An 11,167-nucleotide genomic window follows, 5' to 3' on the forward strand; every position below is an offset into this window, starting at 1 on the left:
ACTAGTTGGAAGTTTTTCTCAAATTTGAGATGTCACTTTTGAATACAAAATCTAAGCAAAGTAGGTTCAAAGTCCAGAGGTCAGGTCTCTATCCACAACCCAGATCAATTAGCTATCAAGCAAGAAGGGTGGATAGAGAATGAATGACATAATTTATTCAGCACTTTAGTGTTCTATTAATAGAATGTAAACTTCATGAAGCCAATCACTGTCTTACTCACTCCTGTGCCTCCAATGTGCACAACTGTGTGTGCAGCACAGTATGTACTCAATTAACAGTCCTTAGGTAGATGAAATTTAAATTCTATCAGGGGCATATATGCCTTCTTGTAAGCTTAGCGAGGATGAGTTCAGATTTTATCTCTACTTACCTTTTTCTCTTTTCCTATTTCTCTTCCATATTACTATATCGGATGCCATCAGTGACCTGCCCATATCGCCGTGGCCCACTCTGAAGCCAGCTACAGATAGCTCCTGCACACAGTAGCGCTTCCTTTGGCTTCTGCCTGCAGGTGTTTTCTGGCCACAGGAGAGTACTGGGTCTCCATGCTCTAGAAGTTCTCCAAAGAGTGAAATCCCCCAGGGCTGATCCTCTACCAATGAAAGATGGGAATTGGTAGATAACCATTCCAGATTGCTTGTTTCTTGGTGGTGTAATTCTGAGGTGCATTCTACAGTCCCTCAGAAGTCTCCAGCGTATTGAGCCCCAGTTGCTCACAATGGTTTTTCACCCATTAGTGCATCTTTCATGGCTGTCCTACCTTCCCAATCTCGGGTCACCACTCTCTTACTCCGTTTCCTGGGACCACCTCCTAAATAAACTGCATACACCAAGGTCTTTTATCAGAGGCTTCTTTGGGGGAACCCAAACTAAGACAATTACCTACAGTGCTTAGGAAAGCTGTGCATATGGGATTCCTATGACGATTGAGTGACATAATGCAAGTCGAGCATTTAGCACAGCACTCGTGGAGCGCATGCTCAGCTCTTAGCCACCCTCATTGCTATTGAGGGTGCCCAATACATTCACATGCATTTTTCATCTTTGAGGAGGAATTTTGAAGAGGAATCTAGACAAAGACCAATGGACACCCACAATAACAACAACAATCGTGGAGGTAATGTACAAGGAAGAAAGGAAGCAGAGATCAATGACAAACTTAGGAAAAACGGTTTACACTGTAGGTATTGACACATGTGATATTGAAAGCACAGAAAATGAGACTTCACTCTGGGGGCCAATGAATAGAGCTTCCCATATTGCCAAGAGAAATGATGTAGGCCTCACAGCTAGCCAGAATATAGGGATATTTACAATCCCATGCAAGGGCCCTTTTGAGACAACCCTGGAGAGAAGGGTCAGAAATCTGATTCCCTTTGAAGGGACAGAAAGACTCTGCAGGTCTAGTTAAGGTGGGGCCATGTGGTCTGGTCTCAGGAGAGTATAGGTATAAAGGTGGAAAGCAAAAGGAGCTGGAATCCTGAGTATCAGGGAATCAGCAGAAGGTAAACTAGAGAGCTCTGCACCCAGAAAGAAGCATTTCAATCTTCGCCTTGTTTGATACTGTGTGTTAAATGCTGTGTGAGTGGCACTTGTGTTAACTGTGTCTGAAAGAGGTCAGAGCTCACAGGGGAATTTTGCCATTAACTGTCAGCAGTGGCAGACCACTGGGATTGTACCATAATGTCAACAAAGGTAAATGCTTGTGATGTATTCAGGATGAGGGCGTGTGCCTGACAGCGTTTGATCCTGTAGAACGCTCAAGAGTGGAAGCCCCTCAAAGCACAAATGGTGTCCTGTTCACTTTTGGAGTCCCAGTCCCTCTCACAGTGCTAGCATGGAGTAGATGGCCAGCAGATAGATGTAGCAGAATGGAAATGAGAAGCAAAAACGGTGACATCAAGGTAGGAAGGGAGAGGGAAGAAGAAATTAGTAAGTCTTCAATAAATGTTTCTGCCTGGGTTGGCTGAGTGGGGACCAAGGGTATCAAGTTGGCTGCTTTCTCCTCCGCCCTGCTGGCCCAGGCAAAAACAGACCAGAGGTTCTCACTAATGTGGTTTCTTGTTAAACCACCACTATGATTTTACAGCTTATCCAGACCCAGTGCAGTTCTGTCTTCTCACCTGTGTTTTACGAAAGATATGATTCCTCTTTGGTAGAGAGGATGTGAAGTAGGAAAAGAAAGGAAATGCCTCCATTCTTTTCAGTACAGAAAAGAGGCCAAGGGCCACCTCAATCATAAAGCAGTTAGAGGTGGAGTCTAGGCAGCTGAGGGGCAGCTGGAAAACAGAAACCACGTGAGAGTGTGGACTCATTCCAACTCCTACTGACTCTTAGGAGGAGACATTCTCCTACTCGTTTTGGTTCATGGGATTTCAAATAGGTCATAGGTGGAATTAGAGCTCATAAAGCTAGTCCCTTGTTTTATCAGCAAGACACTGTTGGCAAGAGTGCATACGCTTAGGTGTTAAGAAAGTTACAACAGGATATCAGTTATACTTTGATTCTTGGCATGACTAATTCCCTTATGAAATTTAACCAAAAACATACACCTCTTGACTGGTGACCCATCCAAACCGGTGGCAGAAAGAAAAGAGAGGTTCCTAGCACTTTCTTGACTCCTACACAAGTTCTAGGGCAAAAACAGAAGCAAAACCCCAGCGATGTCAAGCTTATGCTCTCCCAATATCAAGGTGTGTGTGCTGGGAACAATCGCTGTTTCTTTGGGCTTCAGCGCCTTCTGCTGTGGAATGAAATTCTTAGATTATATAATTTTTGAGGTCCCATCTCAATCTGTTATCCTATGATTCTGAATATATACGATAGTTGGGAGACCAGGTAGGTGTCAGGGGCTTTGGGGGACTATGCTGTTAAGGCTTTTGCCCCTGCTGCCTTGCAGGAGAGAGGCTTTGACAAGTTTGCATCGTCTCTGAAACATTCCGATTTTAGTCCCATGGTAACCGTGCAATTAAATTATTACTTTCCTTATGCTCCTTTAGCTGTGCAGTCATTTTAGTCCCCTTTAAAATTTTTTGTTCATAAGATTATTAATGAGAGGCCTACCTACTCAAAGATCATACAAATATTCTCCTATGAAATTTTCTAATAGTTTTCTGATTTATTTAAACATCCATACCTTTAATGAACCTGAAATTTATTTTTGCAAATGGTGTGAGTTAGGGAATGTAGCTATCTCCTCCCCACCCAACTTGGCCCTCTATTTCTTCACTATTAGATAATATATCCTTTCCCCTACTGATCTGAAATACTATTTTTATCTTCTACAAATTCTCATAAAAACATGAGTCCCTTAAACTCCTTTTTTTTTTTTTAAGGTTAAGTTTGTAGCAGATGTCAGCACTTCTCCTAGTTTCCTTGGATCCTTTTTCACTGTTTGTTTTGGAGTACCTCGGAGAGAGGTGTTTGTGAGTTTTAGCAGCTTTAGGTCTTTTTGGAGGGCTCCTTTAGTTTTCTTTGTCTTCATCAAGGGAGGTCCAGAGGTTTCCCTCCCTCCCCTGCTTAACCAATGACTGAGAGATGTGAGTATATTGTGAATATATGAAAACCTACTTCTCTTGGCTTGGGTAGGTACAACTGTGAGCCTTGACTTGTACGCCATAGTCTTCCAGCATGATCAGCCTATCAGAAAAGAAATGCTGTAATGAACATCCTTCCAGTATACTTTTGCATACTTTCCCAGATGTATTTGTTGGATAAATTCCTAGCAGTAACATTGCCAAACTTCCTGCAGCTTTTTACACCCTCACATATAATAATTAACAGTGACTACTTTTTTTATTTGCTTCTCCAACATTAGCTTTATAAAAACTAGTATTTTTTTTTTTATAAATTGGAGGATTTATAGTTCTCCTAATGAATGCTGACAACACACAGCTAGTTAATTCTCCAGTAGAATTCACGCTTTCCTTGGCATTTTATGCAGTTGTTACTTGGATGTGGCTAGCCAGGGAGCACTAATTTCTGTTCCATTCCCACCCCCTTCTTGCATCTAGATGCAGCCAGATGACTAGTTCTTGCTAAGGGAATATGAGTGGAAGTGATGAATGACCTTTACCAGTTAAGACTTTTTTTTTTTTGAGACAGAGTCTCACTTTGTTGCCTAGGCTAGAGTGAGTGCCGTGGCGTCAGCCTAGCTCACAGCAACCTCAAACTCCTGGGCTCAAGCGATCCTTCTGTCTCAGCCTCCCAAGTAGCTGGGACTACAGGCATGAGCCCGGCTAATTTTTTCTGTATATATTAGTTGGCCAATTAGTTTCTTTCTATTTATAGTAGAGACGGGGTCTCGCTCTTGCTCAGGCTGGTTTCGAACTCCCGACCTCGAGCAATCCGCCCGCCTCGGCCTCCCAGAGAGCTAGGATTACAGGCGTGAGCCACCGTGCCCGGCCCAGTTAAGACTTTTAAATGTGCCTTTTCTCACTTTCTTTCTCCTTCTGCTGGCAGAATGCAGAAGAAGATGAACCTAGGGCTGTCAGAGCCACAGGTTAGGGGGAGCCTGGGTTCCTGAATCACCACCTGGAGGAAAGCCATGCACCAACCCAGAATACCCACATTATACTGTTACATGAAAAAGAAAGAAACAAACATCATATTGAGCCACTGAAAATTGGAGACATTTGTTTTAGATGCCAGCATTATTCTCATAAATACAGATTACTTTGTAAATTCATATAATCCACTTAAAATTTATTTCCTGATTTATTATTTTGAACATCTGTTTTTCACCACTATAAATGATGAGCAAATTCATACACTTATATTTCTCTCACCTCTCCAACCTCATCATCTTTATTTTTATTAGTTATCTTGCTATTTTCAGATCTACTCGTGATTTATACCTTTCTTTCTTTTTACTTCAATAATATATACATTGATTATGTGATTATATTAAATTTAGACACTATCATTTAACTCTTTGATATAAAAACATTATCATCCTTGCACTTCTTCTACCTCTGTTCTCTTCTTGGTGCTTTCCCATTTTTGCTAATTATATTTTAGCTTTACACTGCTAAAACTTAAAACTTTTTTATTCTGTTCTAAATATTTATTCCCATATTGAGGTTTATCTCTGTTTTACTGCATTCAAAATTATGGCCAGTGCTTTAAACTATAGTTTTTCTCTTCCTAATTTTGTTAATTTAACCCATCTCTTTTTTAGCTGAATTTTGTCATTAAATTGTTTTTGTACATTTGAGAAATTCTCTCTTTTGCTTTAATTTTGAATGACAACATTGTAATGAAGAATTCCAAAGGCAGTTTTATTTTTCTCTCTAATATCCCGTCATTTGTTTTTATGCATACATTCACAAACTTTTAAAAATATAAGTGACTTTAGCAGTCTATATCTCTCTCTTTCCCTCCCTCATCTCCCTTTTTTGATATTAAATTTCCTGAAATGTCTTGTCCCTTATTGATGTATTGATTTAGAGATTCCATTGCTTTGGGAATAACTTTTTTGAAAAAATATATTTTTTCAGTTCTATTAGTTATGGTCTTTTTTTCATGAGACAAATTTTATATACAGTCGACTCTCTCTATCTGCAGGCTCTACATTCATGGATTCAACCAACTGCAGATAAAAACATTTTTAAAAAATAGGCCAGGTGTCGTGGCTCATGTCTGTAATGTTGGCACTCTGGGAGGCTGAGGTGGGAGGATCACTGAGGTCAGGAGTTCAAGACTATCCTGAGCAATAGCAAGACCCCGTCTCTACCAAAAATAGAAAAAATTAGCCAGGTCTGGTGGTGTGCACCTGTAGTCCCAGCTACTTGTGGGAGATGTGGGGGGCTGGAGCAGGAGGATTGCTTAAGCCCAGGAGTTTGAAGTTACAGTGAACTATGATGATGTTAATGAACTCTACCCAGGGGATGACAGAGCAAAACTCTGTCTCAAAATAACAAAAAACACACAAAAAAGACAACATAAAAATATTTATACAAATCAGTACAGTATAGCAACTATTTGCATAGCATTTATATTGTATTAGGTATTACAAGTAATCTAGAGATGATGTAAAGTATATGGGAGGCTGTGGCTAGATAATATGCAAATGTTAACACTATGCCATTTTATATAAAGGACTTGAGCATCTGTGTATTTCGGTATTCATGGGGGAGTATTCCTGGATCGAATCCCCATGGATACTGAGGGCTGACTGTGTGTTTAATCATTGTGATCTAACATCCATGTCTATTATCTTTCATCTCCCTAATAGTTTTTAACTTTTGTCATTTTTTTGTTGTATTATCTTTGATCATTTGAATACTTTCCTCCATGAGTGGAATTTCATCTTTGGCCAAATTTTTTTCCCTTGATATTTCAAGTGATATTGTTTTGATCCTCAATACATTGTCTTAGATTTTAGGGGACACATATAAATCACTGGGAATTTGGTGCTCTGATTTCAAAGCATATGAAGTTGCACCTTGTCTAAGTGCCATCATACCTTGTTTTCCCTTTTCTTTGTTCAATTTATTAGATTTTGGGTGTATAATCTGGCTTTACTTTGCCATCATACGTTAGAAATTGTTGACTTTTTGTTAATTAAAAAAAATCCTTGTCAAAGATTTTCCTCTGGGATGTCTTGTTCCTATCTAAAAATGTCACCTTTAGCATCATAGTACACAAGACATCCATCTCAACTACGGATCAATTTCAGAAAACCAACAAAGCAAAAGTGCGGTTCCATTCCATCTCTCATGAATAATGAACCAAGGGTAGCTTTGAATGCTTGTAAATCATGCCTTAAAACTCATGGGAGTGGGTTGAAGATATCTAGTGGGTTTTCTATCCAATTCTTCACTGTGTGAGTTTGTTATTCCCTTTGGTGAATAAGTGCACTCATTAATAAATCTTGCAAAAATTGAAACAAATAAAACCAACTAAAAATGCCTTGTAAGAATTTGTTCACCACAATAAACCTTAAACTAATTCCGTTTCTATTAAACAATATCAATCGTCAAAGATAATAGCAAGATTGTGTTTATGATGGCAATGACTTTCAGTATCGTATGCAAAAAAGGACCTGTTAAGACAGCCACCAAGGGATGAAGGTTTCAAAACTCGCATTGTGTGCTTGAACTCCCCAACACAGTTGCTATTATTGCTACAGTAGTGAGAAACAAGCATCCAAACAACATTTCCTCTTTTCTCTCCTGATCAACCTCTTCGTTGTTTTTTTTCCTTGTCACCTTCCAGGCCACAGGTGTTATCTGTCCTTCCTTATATGTGACTGATGTGCTCTTGCATATCATGTTTTCCGACAAGATTGGCATGGAGGTTATTTTGGAGGGGATTTTTTAATATTTGCAAGTGATATTTCCATAGATTAATAGCAATCTGACTTTTAAAGAGTTTTAAAGAAGTCTTAGCTATATCTCCCCACTTCACCTCCTCTTAACATTTTCCCCTTTGCAAAAGCCTGTGTAAAAAACTGAATAGTGAGAAACTCCCACTAGTAACCCACATATTTTCCCTCCTAATGGGCTGCTCATCTTTTGAGGCAGTTTTTCACGTGGTTTAGGCTTTCACACTTCTGGTTGTCTGTCATGTTTTATTTATTAGAACAGGTGGAGATTTAGTTCTATCTTTCCAAAGCATGTAAAGTGAAGAGGAAAATACAAGGCTTTGCTTTAAAGAAACCGAGGAGATGGAGTGAAGCCTTAGACATATATGTAAAGGAACTTGAAGCTTGGACCTAGTTCCCCTTAGGCTGCCGTGACCTCTTTGATGAATCAGGGGTTTTTATTTAGGGTAGGGACCTCTGCAGGAACCACTGCTATGTTCATGGGAAGGATTCATCTTATCTTTATTTTCTGGGGGCACATCATTTAGAGTCCAGTATGGTACCTACAATTTAGCTGTGTCTTGGTGTGAACTTAGAAAGATCCATGCCATGAAAACTCTGTAGGACGGAGTTTTCTCCAAGTTGTACTCTTTGTGTAACATCTGAAGCAGGAGACTGAATCTTACGACTCCCATCCCGCAATTCACAGCAGAGTATCCTGCAACTTTGAGTGCTCGAGGGCCAGCATACAAATGGCAGCAGAACACTCATGCTCAGCAGAGTGCTGCCCAGAACTGTGGCTTTTGGAGGCTGTGTTACTCAACAAAATAGCCAGCGGCTCCTGGGGGCATGATGACACTAAGCAGAAGGAGAGTGGTTGGGGAAAAGTTGGACTGCTCACGTCATATAGTAATTGAGCCTATGTGAGATCCCCCCTTGGGTTCAAAGTGACACAGGGAAGGAATTTTAGAGGAACCTGGGTTATGCATTAGCAAGAGCTAGTGGAGAAGGGAATGGGGAGAAAGAATCAGCAAACATGTGTTATCATATCAATATTTTATAAGATGTATTTAATATTTCCCTCTCTACTGTCAACGCAGCTATAATGGTGCAAGGGGAAAGTTGATGGAATAGTATTTAGAAATATTGGTGTTTTGGTTATCTTTTTAGTAAAAATTTTGTCACCAAACTCACAGATAATTCATGTTTTCAACGTGAAGATAGCAGTGGAAGTGTCACACTCCTGTGGAACTCTCTCCTTTTCATAGGCTTCCCCAAAGATGTTTCTCATTCACAGCATTTCGATGAGATTGACAAAGCATGCGTTATTCCCATTTTGATGGGAGCAACCTGAAACTCAGAGATGTGGAGGTATTTCCAAGAATGACACAGCTAAAAATAGAAGGCTTACTCCTTTTACAAAATCATGCTCATTATAATAGTTCTTCACAACAAAATGGCTTACATTAATTTTTATAAATTTATATGAAATATGACACTGGGCTAAGCCAATTTTTATAATTTTCATGATATGAATTGAATAATGATACTTTTTAGTAATGCATTACACAATTTTCAAAGCACCTCAAATTTTATTTTATTTTTATTTCAGAATTTTAGAGGGGTCAAAACATTTAGGTTATAAATATTGCCTTTACACTGCCCAAGTCAAAGCTACATGCATGCTCATCCCCCAGACAATGCACACCTTACCCATTAGGTGGAATATACCCATTCCATTCTCCCCCTTCCCACAGGCCTGACACCCGATGAATGTTACTTCCATATGTGAAAGTAAATATTGTTCAATTAGTACCAATTTGCTGGTGAGTACATGTGGTGCTTTTTTTCCCATTCTTGTGATATTTCACTTTGGAGAATGTGCTCCAGCTCCATCCAGGATAATATAAGAGGTGTTAGTTCTAAATTTAAGAAATTAATAGGGATGTTATTGCTACCTGTACTTGACATAGAAGGAAACTGTGGAACAAAAAAGTTAAATGACTTATCTCAAACCTCCTGACTCCTTCTCATAACTACAGTAGATTGCTTCTTAAAATTCTTTGCCGCATCAAATAAGTAATCTTTATAGATATAGTATAGCCACACTTACGTATTTACTCTCATGTTTTTAAATCTAACTCATCATTTTTCTTCCTTCACATGTTTCACGTATTATCCTGGGCTCTTTTACCAGAGCATTTATGATGAACTCTGAACCAAAGTTCTTTCCATCTGTAATTGAATAATTCATTGACTTTCTTGAAACCAAAATGAGATAATCTCTACAAACCCTAGGTGAATCTCCAACTTTATCCTCTCTGATTTCAGTCTTCTTTTAAAAAGAGCATGAAGGTTGTCAAAAGTGGCACTTTTAAATTGGGTGTGTATTAAAAAAAACAAAAACGCGATTGGAAAATAATTGAGTTCTGCTGACGTTGGAGGTTTTGCCTGCCATGCTACCGGCAGGTGCTAACTGCCTGGCTGTGATTGACCCTTGGTACTCACCTACTGGCCTCCTCAAGATAGCCACCTGGCTTGCACCTTAATCCAAGAAGACACAATGAAAGCTTGATAAAATATTGAGAAGGAAAAGAGAAACAGCCTTCTCGTCTTTCTTCCTATAGTGATCAGGAAGATGAATTATATTTTCTTCAACTCCACTGGAAGAAACTACTTCCAGCATTGTGTCTGAAGCACTCCCTCTCAGGACCCCACGTTCCTTCCCCTTCCATATGGAAAACCAGAACACTTGCCTGTATTCCAGTCATAGAAAGGGACTTTTCTAAAAAGTAATAATTAAGTATCAAACTCTCAATTGAAGAGAAGTATGTTTTAGAGTAACTGAAGGGGATATTTAAGAAACTTTTCCCCTTTTCTGTCTCTATTGCTCATGCAGAAAGTCAATATAATTCAAAGATTAGCTAACAATTTGAGAAGAAATGGGAAAAGTTAAAATCATAGTGCTGTAGAGAACTGGGACATAGACTCAAGAGAGCCTTTCAGTGCGTGAAGGCTTAATCCTCAGAACTGTAAAATGAGACTATGGAGAGGACAGTAGCAACCTGGAGATAATAATTAAGATGCAAAAGCTCTTTGAACACTCATTGAACTGATGTCCTCCTTCTAGCTTCAAGGAGAAGAGCTAGAAGGGTGTGTAGCAGCTGCCCAATCAGGGAATGGCTATTCATTGCTGAGAATACAAGGTAGAACATTTTAAAGTTAGGTAGTATTTATTTCTACTGACAATCTCTACTTTTTATTTGTACTTGAGATGTGGTTAGGCTAGGGAGGAGTAGGAAATAGGACTATTTAACCAAAATGATTCAATGAAAGGCTTTTCCACAAAATAATTGTAGATGTGACTCATGTTTGCTTTGACCATTTTGGTTGACCAGAGCATCAGTTATTACTGCCTTACTTCTTTCAATCTTAAAAATCCATAGCACGTCAAGGAATTCCACTGGCTACTCAGACAATTTTATTGAACAGTGATAAAGATGAATAGTTATGTGTAATGAAATCTAATATGAAATATGAACATTTCAACCATAGACCAGGATATGAAATGAGGAAATAAATGAATGGTAATATAATGTGGGGTTCGTAGTCAACCGCTGAACTCTCAATCATGATTTACCACATTCTAGCTATGCAATCTTGAGCAAGTTAAGTAACCTGTTATCACATCTTAAAAATGGAGATAAGAGCTGTACCTATCTCACTGGGTTATTGTGAAGGTTGAAAAGAAGTCTATAAAACTTTTAACACAGTGTCTGGCAAAAAATATGTGCTCAACAAAATATATACCCTATTATTATGACTAGCTTTATTATTCTTCTGCCTTATAACACTCAAAC

Source organism: Microcebus murinus, chromosome 1 (assembly GCF_040939455.1).
Source record: "Microcebus murinus isolate Inina chromosome 1, M.murinus_Inina_mat1.0, whole genome shotgun sequence".
Taxonomy (NCBI): Eukaryota; Metazoa; Chordata; class Mammalia; order Primates; family Cheirogaleidae; genus Microcebus; species Microcebus murinus.